Source organism: Ursus americanus, chromosome 32, assembly GCF_024610735.1.
Source record: "Ursus americanus isolate L20-20 chromosome 32, mUrsAme1.1.p, whole genome shotgun sequence".
NCBI lineage: Eukaryota > Metazoa > Chordata > Mammalia > Carnivora > Ursidae > Ursus > Ursus americanus.
In genome coordinates, this window is record NC_142158.1 from 12,303,514 (window position 1) to 12,319,208 (window position 15,695).

Sequence of the window (15,695 nt, forward strand, 5' to 3'; positions counted from 1 at the left end):
CCTCCAACTCAGTTTTCCTTTTGCTACACCCCCCCCCCAGGTGACCTCACTCAGAGCCATGGCTTTAGACACATTTCCATGATGACGACTCCATAGTGTATATACCGGCTGACCTTCCTCCAAGCTCTGGCTATCTATATGACATCGCCACTTGTTTATCTTACCAGCATGGCCAAAACCAAACTCAGGACTCCCCACAGCTTGTCCTTCGGTGTCTCCACCTTGGTAAGTGCTGCTTCCCGGGGGCTTTGCTCACAGGCTGCACACCCTCCTTTCCCTTTTCCTTATTGCTGTGTCTCACCTCCCCCCCCCCGCAGCCCCCACCTCACATGAGCAGGCTCAGTCACTTCCATTTCTGAAACACATCTCCAACAACTTACTCCCTTCCACCATCTTGTCTGCTACGACAGCCTCCTGATGTAACTTGCCCATGCGTCCCTCCAGTCTGGTTTCTATACAGCAGCTAGAATTCAACCATAACACTGTCACTTAACTTCCTGTGGGTGGCTTCCTTTTCTCTTAGGATGTAGTCCCAACTCCTTGCCTTGGCTTCCAAGGGCCTTCGGGAAAGATGTGGTCTCATCCCATACCACTGTGCCCTCTGCTCCCCTAGATTCCAGCCCTTCTGGATGATTCTTAACACCCTCCACTTACAGTGCCCCAGGCTTGCTTCCTCTCTCTTCCTGTGACTAGCCTCTTGCCCCCTCAGCTCTCTCAGCCCCCACATCACCTCCTTGGGGATACATTCCCCATGCACCCCTCCAGAGCAGACTTCCTCTGCTGCACTCATCCAGGTGAGTGCAATCAGAGCTGAAGTGGGAGGAGTTGCTGCTGAGGGAAACTACAGCTTGCATTTTCCACCTTCTGAGAGTAAAATGAAACCTCAGTGTGTTATCACTTTGGGAAGAGGACCCCACAGAACATTCTGTTAATACAGAAATGAAAATGCCACCACTGGAACCACTTTAACAGGTGCATCCTGAGTTATTATTGGGCTGAAAATGCTACTTTTAGGCAGGTACTCTAAGCGTTTACATCCTGTTGTTCTGTCAGAACATTCTGGAAGGTGCATCTAAGGAGGAGAAACCATTTTTCTCAATGAGCCTTTGGGACTGTGCAAATGTGATGGCTGGGGAAGAGAGCAGAGCTCGAGGACTGCTCTCATCAGGGAAAGTCTACAGAAGCAGTCTAAAGACTGAAACAATGTCCCAGGCTGGACTCACTCGGAGAAGAACTATTTTCAGTGCTTGCAAATGGTTAATGGAGATGTGATATTTACTCGCTGCCCACATAACCTCCTTGGGCCACACTGCCCACCTCCTCCTGGACAATGAATAAGCATGGAGAAACACACTGTAACATAATAGGTTCAGATCAAATCCGTGTGGGATCCACGCTGGGGGAACACTGTGAAAGTTCTTCTCGAACGGACTGTGACCCCTAAGCGGAAACAACTGTTCTGTGGCTCCAAGTCCGTTCTGGCCCTGCTTCTCCACCATGGCTCACTTAAGCCCTTGCACATGCTGCTTCTTCTGCTCCTCCTCCCCGCTGGCACGCTCCCAGCTCCTCATTCGCTGGGTGTGACGGTGGCAGCTCTCCTGCCGATCTCCCACAGACTCCCGGGGTGCAAGGCCAACAGGCTGATGCGGAGCCTTGCCCGTCAGCACCTGGGTTTGAGAGCAGGAGAGCGGTCTTCTCACCGAGGATGAAGGCCACTCACTAAACAGTCCCACTGTTCTCTTGGCTGGGCTAGCTGGCGGTGGTGGCCGTGGCCGTGGCCGTGGCCTGCGATGTTTCATATGAGCAGGGAGTCATACTACACTCATGGTGCTTAGAAACCAGCTCTTTGAGGCTGCCTGAATCCAGAACATGATTCCAGAGTCAGAATCCAGGGAAATGGTTCACCGAAACTAGTGGTTCTCAACTCTGGCTGCATCTGGTCTTGAAAAGAGTGCCGATAGCCTGGCCCAGCACCCAGCATTGAGAAGCACTGGGATTAGATGAGGCACAGTCGGGCTCCCTGGCCCTGGTGCTCCTGGAGGGGGTACTGCTGGGCCCTGAGAATACAGACGGGGAACAGACCACCAAAGGGATTCTGGTATTCCCTGGAAGTTAATAGGGGGTTTCTTGAGAAAAGGATTCTCGAGGCACCTGGGTGGCTCAGTGGGTTAAGCATCCAACTCCTGATTTCGGCTCAGACCATGATCTCAGGGTCCTGGGATCAAGCCCTGCATCGTCAGGCTCCGCACTCAGTGTGGACTCTGCTTGTCCCTCTTCCTCTGCTCCTCCCCTGCTCGCGCTCTCTGTCTCTGACCCCAAAATGTTTGCAGAACACTGGGTTTCAACAGAGACCAAGAGCCCCAAACAATGCCCAGTTCACACCATGGTACTGCTCAGATGGAGCTGCTCCTGCTACCACCTCTGGGTGCAAACTCTGCTTGTCCCACCTGGGGCTCAGGACACTGGATTCCACCTCTACAGCTGCCCTCCGGCCAGCACCGCTGCAGGACTGGCCTCTGCATGACACCTGCTTCTTCACAACACTAGCTTCCAACGGAAGTCTCACTGCGTTACGGCCGAGCGGCCTGCACTCCTGCTCAAACTTGGGGATGTGACCTTGGAAGCCCCACAAACAGGGAAAGCATGCCAAGAATCTGGGAAGAGTAAAAGAATGGCTGGATGAAGTGGGGATGGGGAAGAAAGGAGAAGATACAAGGGTGCTCACCACAGGATTTCTCAGAGATCTGAGCAGTAGGTAAACGCGTCCTGTGACTCCCCAACAGTATCCAGTGCAGTGCTTCCCCAACTTTTTACTCACAGACCGCTTTTTATCTGTGGTATATCTTGAGCCATTAACGCTTTGCAGAAGGCTTCGTGAACAGCTTTATTAGGGTTTAGCAGTATTTCACGGTCAAAGACAAATGTCGGGTGTCCTTGACTTGCTAAACTGCGGCACGTCCTCCTGGACCACGTTGGGTACCCAGCTGCAGGAAAATTCACTCGAACACGCATCGGTGTGCAGTTTGTGTCAGGCACACTTCTAGGTGCTGGGGACTCGGCAACGGCTAAAATAGACAAAAAACCCTGCCTTCCTAGAACTTCCAGATCAGGGAGATACAGACTCTGTTAGTCAGGGGTAAATGGCAAGGAGCAAACAGAAGGCAGGGAAGGGGGATGTGAAGTGTTAAGGGTTTGGCTGGGGCTGATGGTTTAAGAAGGGCTCACCAGGGAGGTGGTTTTTGAGTAAAGACATAGGGCGTGAGGGAGTGACACGAGTGACCATTTGGAGGAAGAGCATCCCGCAGTGGGGGACTCAGGGCGCAAGGGCTGAAGGGGAGAGTCTCGGCAGAGGCAGTCGGGGAAGTGACAGCCCCAGAGTCAGGCAGCTCAGAACGAGAAGGCTGGCTTTTATGAATAGGAGGGGAAGTCACTGGAGGGTTTTCAGCAGAAACCATGCCCCGCCTTGACTTCCTGCCGGCATCGTGCAGAGAACTGTGTTGAGGAACAGGAAAGGGGGTGACCAGTTTAGGGCACGGGTTACGGGCATCACAGCTGGTGAGCCACACTTTTTGATGTAAACCCCAATAGGATTTGCTGCTTGAGCGGATGAGGGTTGTGTGACAGAGACAGGAGTTAAGGACGACGTGGAGGTTTGTAGCCCAAGGAACGGGGGGGGGGGGGGGGCGTCCAGAGTCATTCACTTTGATGGGAAACAGGTTTGGGGGGAGATAGTCACTCAAATGTGAACCTATGGAATTGGAGATGTTTGTAGAGACACGGAATAGGCAGCTGGGTATTCGAGCTCAGGGAGAGATGGGGCCAGGTAGGGATTGGAGGATCGTTAGCATGTAGATGAAATCTAAAACCACGAGACAGGACGAGACCCTGCAGGCGAGACTCTAGACAAGAGAAGAGGTTCACGGGCTAAGCCCTGCGACCCCTCACTGTCGAGAAGACCAGCAGATGAGGATGATGGTAAAAAAAGACCGACAGGGAGCAGCCAACACGGTAGGAGGACAGCTGATAACTGTTGCCCTGAAGGGCAAGAGTAGAAATGTTTCAAAGGGGAGGGAGTGCACAGTCGTTGCAAATCTGCTAAAATGTCTTCACTTGCCCTGGACAATCCCCGTTTGCACCTGGGGACCAGGTGTAATCATCCCGAGTCCCCCATTCCCTCTCAGATACGTGCCAGCGTGGACAGCACATTCACAGGTCATCCGACTGCAGGTCAGGTGTGATGGGCATGGACGCTTGGCTCTGAATGGGGCAATGTTTAGGTCCCAGGGACCTTGATCATGGTAAGTCTGGGTGGAGAGGTGGCAGCAAAAATCAGATTGGAGTGGCTTCAAGAGGTGCAGGAAGAGAGGAATCAGAGAAATGAGTATAAAAACACATTTAAGAACTTCTCTTGTAAAAAAAAAAAAAAAAGGAGGGAGGGAGGGAAGGAAAGGAACAGGAAGGGAGAGTGTGGCCAAGAGCGTGTTGTTTCTTCAACATGGAAGAAAAGCCAGCATGTTTGTAGGTTGATCCAGAAAAGAAGGAAGCAGTGATGGTGTGGGAGAGAGAGAGAAGGGAGGATTTGTGGGGCACTCTTCCCGGGTGGGTGTGGGGGGATGTCACGAGCTGCACAGGGGAGAGGTGGGCTGGCCCAAGAGGCGCAGCCAGTCACCTGTGATAAGAGGAGGCAAGCACAGGGGCGAGCAATGGTCCAGAGAGGTGGGGAGCTGTGGTTGTGGTGGGAACCTGCATCCATCCTCTTCTGGTTGCTTCTCCTTTGCTATGGTAACGGGAAGCAATGTCCTAAGCCGAGACCGAAGACGGGGGAAGAAGTGATGCAGGTTTGGGGAGGGCAGAGAGGTCTGAAACAGAGGTCTAGAAGAGGGTGGGAAAGTGAGAGACCAGGGCAGGGTAGACCTAGCGGCCTTGAGGACCCATCTGAAGCCCATGTGACATGCCGGAATATTCACCGGTCGCAGCTCCGAAGTGAAGCTGCTGGGTAGCCACGGGGTAGACAAGGTGTTGGATTTGGCCAGGCTGGTGGTTTTAGTCAAGTGAGGGAGCAAAGGCAGAGAGGGGCATGGAGTCAAAGTAGGGAGGAAAAGATAGCACTGGACTATGGAATTGAAGCTGGATACATGAAGAGAACGATTATCTTAAGTTGTCATGCTCAGCCATGTATCCATTCAGTAGGCAAGTTCATTACATCTTTGATATGTTGATACTTTCCAGTAAGTCACCTGTCTCATTCCACACGTCCTCCTCTAGTTTTCCTACCACTCTTCAGCTCTGGCCTTCACCACTCCCTGCCTGGATTCTCTCCCCAGGATCTCGGCTATTACTACCAGGACCGTGCGCAACAATTTTGCCTACAGTAATCTAATTAATGATTAATGGCCAATAAATTAATAAGTAATAATTAAATAATAAACAGATTATTAAAGATAGTCTAAAAGAATCTAAAAAGCAGTTTCATCATGTCACTGCTTTGCCCCCAAATAAAGAACAGCTCAATATTTCCTATGACATGACGCCACACATCCTTGGCCTGGGGTTCACAGCTCCCTCTGCTTTTGCAAACTTACGTCTTGCATTGTGTAACTCTGCTCCAGACAGGCTGGTCTCCTTATCGCCCCTGCCAGATGTTGCTCATGCTAGGCTTTCTGTGTGAAATGCTCTGCTTTTCGAAATCCTATATGTTATACATACCAAACTGTGATCATGGCTGACACAAGGAGAGGGGTGGGGTTGGAGAGGGCCGTGTGTGCATGTGTGTGTGTGCGTGAGTGTGCATATACATACACAGTTAACAGTGGTCATTTGAATTTTTTGCAATAAGCCTGTCTTCATATCACTTTTGTAATTTCATAATTGGAAACAGTTTAAATTTAATTTTAAAATATGCTTCTTAGTTGCAATTTGGCAATAGGTAGTTTAAATTTAAATAAATATACCCTTTAACCGAGCAATTGGTTGAGGACCTTATCTTTGGGAGAAAACTTCCCAAGTTCATTGCAGCATTGTTAATAATAGCAAACAACCCGATGTCCCTTGGGAGGGGACTGAGTTAAAAAAAAAAGAAGGTATATTCGGACCATTTACAATGTGCATGACAGTACATTTTAGTGGTTAATGGTGCAGCCACTGCACAAGACAACTTAAATTTGAATTTCAGCTCTCACCCTTGTGGCTACGTGACTTTGGGTAATTAAAATTTTCTGTGCGTAAGTTCCTTCATCTGCTAAATGGGGATTGTAATAGTATCTGCCTTAGTGATTTGCCAACAGGAAGCAGCGAGTTGTTACCTGTAAAGCATTCCAAACCATGCCTGGTTCCACCTAGGGTGTAAAAAGCAGGAAAAAGTATTTCCCCATCCTAACAGCAAAAGAAAACCAGATAAACTGTAACAGTGTAACTTTGCATGAACTTATCAGAGAGCTGAGGACACAGGCAAACAAGTATCCTTCAATCCAACTCAAGTCAGGCTCCTCCAAGGAAAGCTGGGACACAAGCGCGGACTCAGCTCTGGCAGAGCGCAGGAGGGAGAAACGCTGGGAGCGCATGTGTGGGTACGAAGAATTCAGCTAGGTTTTAAAATAAATCGCAAAGGCCAAGCGTGGGCCAGCACGAGCATACAAACCCAGGAGCAGAGACGCGAAGGGGATTTGCACTCACACATGGGATCTTTCGCCTCACCTCCACTGGGTGCTCATGAGAAAGTGCTTGGTTGGGGGCAGAGCAGGAGACCAAGAGAACCTCCCTTGGTGGTGTAGACCCGGGACACGCGCGGCTGCTATTGCAGGAAAGGCACAAAACCCTGATTGGACCCTTCTCCCCTATTAAAAAAACGTTTCAATTTGCTGACGCACTGGGAAACTGGAGCAGCTGGGGGAAAGATAAAAGGAAAGCAACATCCTCTAGGCTTGAAGAAGGAGCAGGAAGCAATTCTGGGTCCAGGATCACATACCTGTATGAATAGATGTTTCCCACATCCAGAGGAGAAGCAGGGAACTGGCCCATACGAGACTCACCACAGATACAGGGAAGTTGGGCTCTCCTGGGGAAGAGAAGCAGAGTCACTGAGAAAGCCCCACCCCTGAGACCCAGGCAGACGGGGCCAGCCTAAGACGGATGCTGGTCCAGCACAACAGAGAGCTGCTCCTTCCCTCTCTCTAGCACCAGGCTAGCAAGCACCACGTAATAAGCAAGAACTTCTGGGGAGGGCACAAGAGCATGGTGAGAGCAGGCAAACAAGGAAGACTGAAAGTTGAGGGTGAAGGAGGAACACTGAGAAAAACCCTCTGGAACCCCAGCTCCACCTAAGCACAAGGTAATCCTAGAGGAACTGAAGCCAGTGTTGCATAGGAGGTAATCAACCATAACAACAATACAAGTCAAAGCTCCCTGAACTCCTGAGCACATTTCCTCAACACTAATGGTCTAACGGAAGAGGTGTGCCCATTGACAGGTATAAATACTATTTGCCTCAATGTTAACTATTCTATACATGATATTCAAACAAAATGAATTCAATTCAATTCAATTCAATTCAACATTTAACCAAAAATTACAAGATACATGCACAAGATCAAATAATAATAATAAAGTTAAAAAACTAAAGTCAAGAGACAAAGCAATAAATATAACCAGATTCAGAGGCAGCACATATAGTGAAACTTTCAGAAAAGGAATTTACAATAACTCTAATTCATATGTTAGATGGTCTAGGGGAAAAAGTATACGAAATGCATATAGAGATGGGAAATTTCAGCAGATAGATAAGGGAAAGTCAAATAGAAATACCAGGGGGAAGAAAACCATATTAATTTAGATGAAAAGTACCTTCAAAGAGAAGAGAAAGATAACTGTGCAGAAAAAAATATTTAAAACAAAATTCTCAAAATTAATGAAGTACCCCAAACCACAGATCTAAGGGAATCTAACCGTGAAAATACCAAATAACAATAAGAAATATACTTACACACATCATGTCCAATGGGTAGGTTTAAAAACTGCATGCATGGTATTGTCCCGTTTGTAAAAATTGAATTGTTTTCTAGAAAGATATCATCAGAACATTTATAATGATTATTTGTGTATAATGGCACCTCAGGAGAGTTTTGTGTCTGCTTTGTACAAACTTCCCATTTTCTTGGAATTGAAGATAAGCAATAAAACTATTTTCATTGACAAAATCTGACTAATTCTTTCAATAAGGGAGCTAATCCCATTTACCTTTACTTTCACCAAGAATGGGATGTATTCTGGTTCCTTCTTCAATTTTTACATTTTTTCTTTTTCTTTTATATTCTGAATTATGATTTTTTCCCCTCTCAAATAGTTTGTTACATAGTTACTTTATAATTTGGTCATCATTTATCTTTAAGAGTTTCAAGAACATATTTGAAGACGTACTTGTCTACCAATTCAAGGATAAAACATCCCAAATTAAGAATTCTATTGAATATCTTTGAACCATAAGACTCAATAGGCTCATTTTATTTCCTGTCATATACTCTTTTTCCCTATTTGTGTTAAATTTTAGACACTATTTTTCAGGTTATTATCTTATGTTATATAAATATATACGTAGACTTTCAATATACATTTATTAAGATTTGATCCTACAGTATTTAATTTAAATGTTCACTGTAGTCCTCAGCTGTGACTTTATTATTTGTGTGGGGGGTTACATTTCGATTAATTACTGGGTTTATTAGAGGCGTACTTCTCGAACTTTAATGCGCATATAAATTACATGGAGAGCCTGTCAAAATGCAGATTCTGGTTCAGTAGCTCTGAGGTGGAGCCTGGTTCTGAGATCCTGCATTCCCAACAAGGTCTCAGGTGATTTGATGCTGCCAGACTGTGGACAGCGTCTGAGTGGTTCCCCCATGAAAAATGCTTAGATTATATATTTTGAGCCCTTGAATCTCTGAAAATGTTTTCATCTTCTTGAGAGTGAGAGACAACTTGGCTATATAAAGAATTTGGGGTCACAAAATTTCTCCCTCAGAACTCTGTAGACATGGATTGCATCATTGATTTTAGCATCTATATTATTTTTTTAGGATGGGAATTCTGGGGCACGTGGGTGCTCAGTCTGACTGAGTGTCTGACTCTTTTGGCTCAGGTCATGATCTCATCGGTCTTGACTGAGATAGAGCCCCATGTCCAGGCTCCATGCTCGATGGGGAGTCTGCTTGTCCCTCTCCGTCTTCTCCTCCCCACACTCTGTTTCTCTCTCATAAATAAATAAAATCTTTAAAAAGGGGGGGGGGCGAATTCTGAGGCCAGTTTGCATTTCTTTTTTTTTTTTTTAACGTAATCTTCTTTCAGGGCATTAATAGAGTTCTTAATTTTACATACATTTTGGAACTTTCACCAGGGTATATTAAGAGTTTGAACCTCTTTGTTTTGCCTAGTACCCAGTGAGCTATTTTAATTGGGAGATTGAGGTCTTTAGGAAGTTTTATACATGTTTGAATATTGCTTTGGTCCATTTGTTCTGGTAACTTCTTCAGAAATAGTTATCCACATATTGGATTTCCATTGTATATCTATGAAATATCGCATTTTCTTTTTCCTTTTTTCATTATTTTTTGCATTATACATATATATATTTCCTAGCTTGTCTTCTGTATCACTGAAATAATTTTTGGCATTTTTGGCATAATTCTGCTCTTCATTGCTTTGAATGCATTACGACACTCTGATATTATCTGCTTGGCTCTAAAACATTTATTCAAGCCCCATTTATTTCTCTCTATGGTTCTGCCTATATCTCAACATAATCTTCCACTGTCACCTCATTTTACAGTTCATCTAATTTTATGGAGAGCATATTTTTTTAATGTTGACAGTAAAGAGTAGATGCTATCTGAAATTCGTATTTTTTGTCTCAAAAATATACGCTTTCTCTGAATCTTACTGGTCAGGTTTCATGAGAAAGAGTCTTTCCATGAACAGCATATTAGTTTTATTCTTGCTTGCTGCTTGTTGCTAATCAGTGAGCCAGCCTGAGGGTAGCAGGGAGAGCAGAAGAGCCACAGGCTCTGCGGACAAGGGGGTTTGGTCTCTGTCTATAGTGAAGCCACTCTGCCTGGCACTGGGATGACCGGGAGGCCTCCGATCTGCCTCTGAGTATCTGTCTCTTCGGCTCCATCTCTCTCTATAGACTGACCACCATCCAGGGCTGCTCCCACCGCTCCCAGCAGCCTCTTGTTCAGCTTCTCCAGGCTGCTTACCACAGTCACAATCACCTTCACACTTACGTTCCGTCCCAAGCTAGAAACCACAGCTCTTCACTCATCACAGCAGCCTGGGTCTCTGAGTCCTGCGCTGGCTCTGTGGGAGGGGATCTGCCCAGCCAGACTTCACAGGGCACCTTGCAGGCTAGTCTCACAGCCCACTCTTGCCTCCAGAACTCAGCCCTCCCAGCCCAGACACACCACCACGGGGGGACCAGGACTTGACCATTTACTTCCCAAGAGCCATGCCATGCATCTGGGGACATGTTTATTTCCGCCATGTTGATGATTTGTTTCCTCAGCTTTCTGTGTAAATGGGTGCTTTTCCCAATTTTATATTTTTTTAGGTTATTTATTTAGGAATTGGTGAGTGATGAGTGTTGAGAAGTGAAACGTGTCCAAAAGCCAAGGCTCTTTAGCCAAAAGTGCCTGTCTTGTCCATTCAAGCCGCTCCGACAGAACACCACAGGTTGGATGGCTTATAACTGACCGACGTTTATTTCGAAGTTCTGAAGGCCAGGAGGTCCAAGATCAAGACGTAGTACACCTGGGGTGAGGTGAGGAGGCCCCACTTCCTGGTTCATAGATGGCCATCCTCTCGCTGTGTCCCCACAGGGCAGAACGGGCCAGGATGCTCTCTGGGGGGGCACCCCTCCCATCCACGAGGGCTCCACCCTCATGACCTCATCACCTCCCAACACCATCACATTGGGGGTTAGGATTGCAACAGATGAAATCTGGGGGGATATAAATATTCAGTGTATAGCAGTCTCAGAACATTTTTTTAAATAAGAGCAGAATTATCTCAGGCACAGTGATTACAGCAGGGTTTTCTTCCTCTTCCTTTGCTTTGAAACAACATGGCTTTCCCAAAATTCCACATTCTAAACTTGAAAAATTAGAACTTGCATTCCCTTTTTGCATTGTAGATTAAATAGACTGTAAGTGAGACACTGGCTTCATGATTAAAGAGAGCCTGTTCATGACTCAGTTTGCCTTGAGCTGAGAAGTTCTACTGAAAGCGAATGCCCTCACTCTGCAACAGAAGACTCCTCATCCCCTATGGTATTTTATTTTATAAACAGCTAATTTAGAAATATCATAACACTTAACTCTATGTACACCATCGCAGAGTGAATTAGCATTCATCTCTGAACAAAAAAAAAAAAAACCCTAGTGCTGGTATACTCAAGCAATTAAGAAAGCATCAGTGTATTCCTCCTCAATTCCATAGAATGATGCTTCACTCAGTGTCCATTTCATTTAATGAGCATATCCAGATGTCTCTTGTTTGAGTCTAAATTCTCAGCACCTAAGGCAATGAAATTAATTTTAAAGTTGTTTATCAACAGAGACCTTTATGGAAACTTTGAGAAACTGTTTCAGAAAGAGCCCTTACACCATACATTTTCATCTCTTTTTTAATTGTTAGTAAACGTATGTCTCCATAGAAATAAAAATATCTGTTTCAGGAGTTTCAGTCCAAATCTGTTTTTTTTCTGTATATGTCATTACCTTCTATTTTTCCCTCTTTAAAAAAAAAATCCCATGAGCATAAAGAAGTCCAAAGTTGAAAACACGTTAATAACTGATTGCACAAAGGCAACAAAATCAGATATTCAGTCTTCATGCTTCAAAATACTGAGACAACTGTGAAGGCGTGTACCTTCTGACCAACATTAAAAATCAAGTTTTGAATATCTGGTATTTATTCAGTTGTGCCTTTTTGCTCAGTGTTTTACTAAACATGGAAGAATCGACAGCCTCACACACATAGGTCAGACATAATATAAAATAAACCAAATGCATTTAATGATGGACAAGCCCCAGTGACGTAACTAGAACTTTCTGCTCCATTAAAAATCTCTTTGCATTTTTCAAAATACAGTGGTCCTATTCCTGTTGTTCCAGCCCGACCCCTACATGTGCAGTGGTGTCCTCCATCTCCCATCACAGGAAGCAGCCCAGGGCCTTCTTAGGTGCGTCGTGTCCCTACGTGCCGTCAGGCCGTGCACGTGGGCACTGGTAACCGCTTACATCTGTGTCACTGAGGCTTGAGGAGTCTGGAATTTCTGAGCTACAGGGCTGCCTCTGCCAAAGACTTCCTGGCAAAGTGTTTTGTCTGCAAAACAGACACAATAATGAGGACCTCATATGGATTTTAAGAAATGCCCTACACCCTGGAAACTTCTTTTGGAAGAAGTAAAGGAAGAAATCCACTCTTTCCCTAGAAAAAAAAAAATTTCCACAGCAGCTTGAAACTTTGTCCCTTGTAGAAGACATTAAGAGCTGTTTTGAAATGCAAAAAAAAAAAAAAAAAAAAAAAAGGAATAGTGACAGAATTTTACACTAGAGCTCTGAAGCCAGGTCCAAATGGTCCAGTGCTCGAGGTTCTTGAGTGGCCCCCTAGTTACACACCTGCAATCCTGTCTAGTCAGCCCAGTAAGTACGCCTGAGTTCAGCTGGTGGCGGGCACAGACTCTGAGAGTGCTGTTATGGATGGGCTGAACTGTGTGCCCCCCAAATCCATCTGTTGAAGTTGTAACCCCCGGTGCCTCAAAATGTGACTGTATTTAAGTTCACCAGAACTCCACAGAGCTAATTAAGTTAAATGAGATCATAGAGGGTGGGCCCTAATCTAATAGGATGGATGTCCTTAAGAGGAGATTAGGACACAGACGGTGCACAGAGGAAAGACCACGTGAGGACCCAGGGAGAACACAGCCATCTACAAGCCAAGGAGAGAAGCTTCAGAAGAAACCAGTCCTGCTGACACCTTGATCTTGGACTCCCAGATTCCAGAACTGTCAGAATGTAAATTTCTGGTGTTGAAGCTACCCAGTCTGTGGTGCTTGTCCCACAGCCCCAGCAAAGTGAAACACCAGGCATGTCTTTCCTTTGCTTGGTGAGAATGAGCCTCAGAATAGCCTTCCATTTTGGAAGGAGAGATGCATCCTGGGAAGAGATGACCACCAACCAGACGGCTGCCTCCTGTCCACACACAGCTCTTTGAAGGAGGCACTCTTGTCTGACATCATGGTGACCTTTCTTTTCTCATTTTCCTCTCTGCACATTTTGCCACAGCAAACGACAGGACCAAAGAGCCAGCGACCAAGCGCAGTTGCTAGAAGAGCTCCAGCCACGCTGCCAGCTCCCCGAGAAGCAGGACGGCCTGCAGCTCCACGCTGCACACACCCCACCCCGTCTGCAGCTGTCCAGGCGTGCGGCCCAGGTTCTCAGAAGGGGCACTTCGCGCAGACAGTACGGATGAAGTCATTGCTGGTAGCCCCAAAGTACGCATCTCTGCGAGTTCGACGGTGTTTGCCGTTTGTGCAACAAAGGCCGCGAACCTTGCTTTTGTTGATGTTTTGACCCACATTTAGTCATTTCTCATCCTCTCCTGTCCATCAACACAACATCCTGTCAGCTGAAGCTTATTTCCAGCACCAGGAACCTTCTTTGGCTTTGCCCCGCCAGCTGACAGTATCCGATCCCTGTACGTTTGTTCTATTTATTTGTTGGTGCTTCTCCAGATGGGGGATCCCCAGTTGTAGCACGGACTCCACCTTTCAGATCTTGAGAGCGGTAAGGTCAATGCTGTGTCCAGAATATGATAGCATCACTTGATCCCCCTTTGGTCATCATCTGGTGATAACCTGGTTATATAAGCGGCCCCCCACGGCCCCCCATCCTGTGGTCTGAGCGTGACTCAGCAAGGCAGAGAGGCAGTTTCTCCCGGCGCTGTTCAGGGCCACGTTTCCCAAAGCTGCAGTGGTGACCACACTTTCATGCACTAGGGAGGCGCACGACAGGAGCCCAGCGGCCAGGCAGGGCCCTCACTGCCTCCTGACCTCCTGAATCCTGCTCTTGACTCACTCGCAGCGGCCACGCCTCTGCCATCACATTTTTGACATTACTTTAAAAAGGCAAACTCATTAATATGGGCCTTGAGGATTTACAAAGCTCACGGTGACATCGGTTTTATTTTCACAGCTGCACTCACACGCTCAGATGAGGCCATTTCAAGGGAGACAGTCTGACATAATGTTGGTGACAGCACAATTGTCATCCCGTGAAAGGGGACAGTATTGGGATCTCAATGGAAAAGAAAAGTGAGGCTTTCATCTGTAAGCTCAGATCCCATTTACTGCAATAATCTCAACCTCTGAGCAGGGCCAGGAGTGGAAATTACTACAAGCTGCTGAATACAGATGACATCATCTTGCCACCCACAAATCTTACGAGTTTGACAGCCCAGAGGATGGCCGAGGGCTAGAAGGAATACAAGTCCAACTCAGTCAACAGGTTTTGTGTGCTTGAGAAGAAATATTTTCATGAAAGTTATTCTCTTCATTTTCTGTTTTGGTTTGGCAACTGCCACCACAGTAAAACGATGACCATGACAACAGCCATGAGGGTTCCCAGAGCCATGACCAACAGCTCCCTCTGCGTGGAATGACACGAGTCTAGAGCCCTTTTCCAGAGAGCTTTCACAACACGGGGCTCCGGAGGCTGACGTTTCAGGGCTGGAGGTTCTGGGGTGCACTGAGTCGTGGTGCAGTTTCCCCGCCACTAACGCTGGTACCCGAACCTTCCAGCTGGGCTGCCAGCGCTGGTACACGGAAGTTGTCCTCGGTCCCCAAGCGAGTGTTTCCCACCTGCTCCGTCTGCAGCTGCTCTCGTGGGTTTGCTGGAAGGCTGGGCACATACGCACCTATGCTCCGGTTCTCTTCCATTAAAGCACACACACCTTCTTTGCAACACCTGGTGATGCTTCTACCTGCATTATCCCCGGCACCGTCAGTTTGGATATGGTAAACCCCATTATGAAATGATAGATGCTGGTAATCATGAAAATGGAAATAAATAAAAGCAAGCAATTTCAAAGAAACAAACGGCACTAAAGTCATAAGGTATCCTTGACACAAATGAGGCTTTTGGGGGAGGAAAAATCCATAAGTTTCTCATTTGCTCACTCTCGGGCTTGGTGTTGTCACTTTAGGCTTCAGTGGAAAACTGTTTATAATCGTGTTTTCATCATCAGTTTCTTTCTTCATTAGCCACTACTCTTTTGGTGGCTTTACAACCAATGTGTTTTGATATCAACCACCAAAAATGTGAGGCTTTAGCCTTACCTTTTCAGGGACAACTGGAATTCCTGGACCTGGGTGAGATGGCCCCTGTGTAACAGCGCCCCCTCTGGTTGGGAAGACTCTTGACTCCTGCTCCCCAGAATTCTGAATGACTGGGTCAGCAATCCCCAGTGTTTACCCTTTCAACGGTTTTGATAACTCTGGGGACGTTTTGGGAATACTGATTCCATAGGGCCTCTTAGATCTTACCGAAAGGATGTCAACAACACGTGTTACTTAGAAAGAAAAAAGGAATTAAGTTATCAAACTTTTTTTTTTTTTAAATGATTTTTTATTATATTATGTTAGTCACCAT

The 15,695-nt window shown here is 46.4% G+C and overlaps 1 protein-coding gene across 1 annotated transcript in view; it reads right to left on the minus strand.

Moving 5' to 3' along the window:
• TXNDC5 (thioredoxin domain containing 5) overlaps positions 1 to 6,988 on the minus strand; it is a 35,364-nt gene extending 28,376 nt beyond the window's left edge. The window contains exon 1 of the mRNA XM_087857973.1: positions 6,965 to 6,988. The gene's annotated coding sequence lies outside the window, so the exon portion shown is untranslated. The remainder of the gene's footprint in view (positions 1 to 6,964) is intronic.
• Positions 6,989 to 15,695: the final 8,707 nt, after the last annotated feature.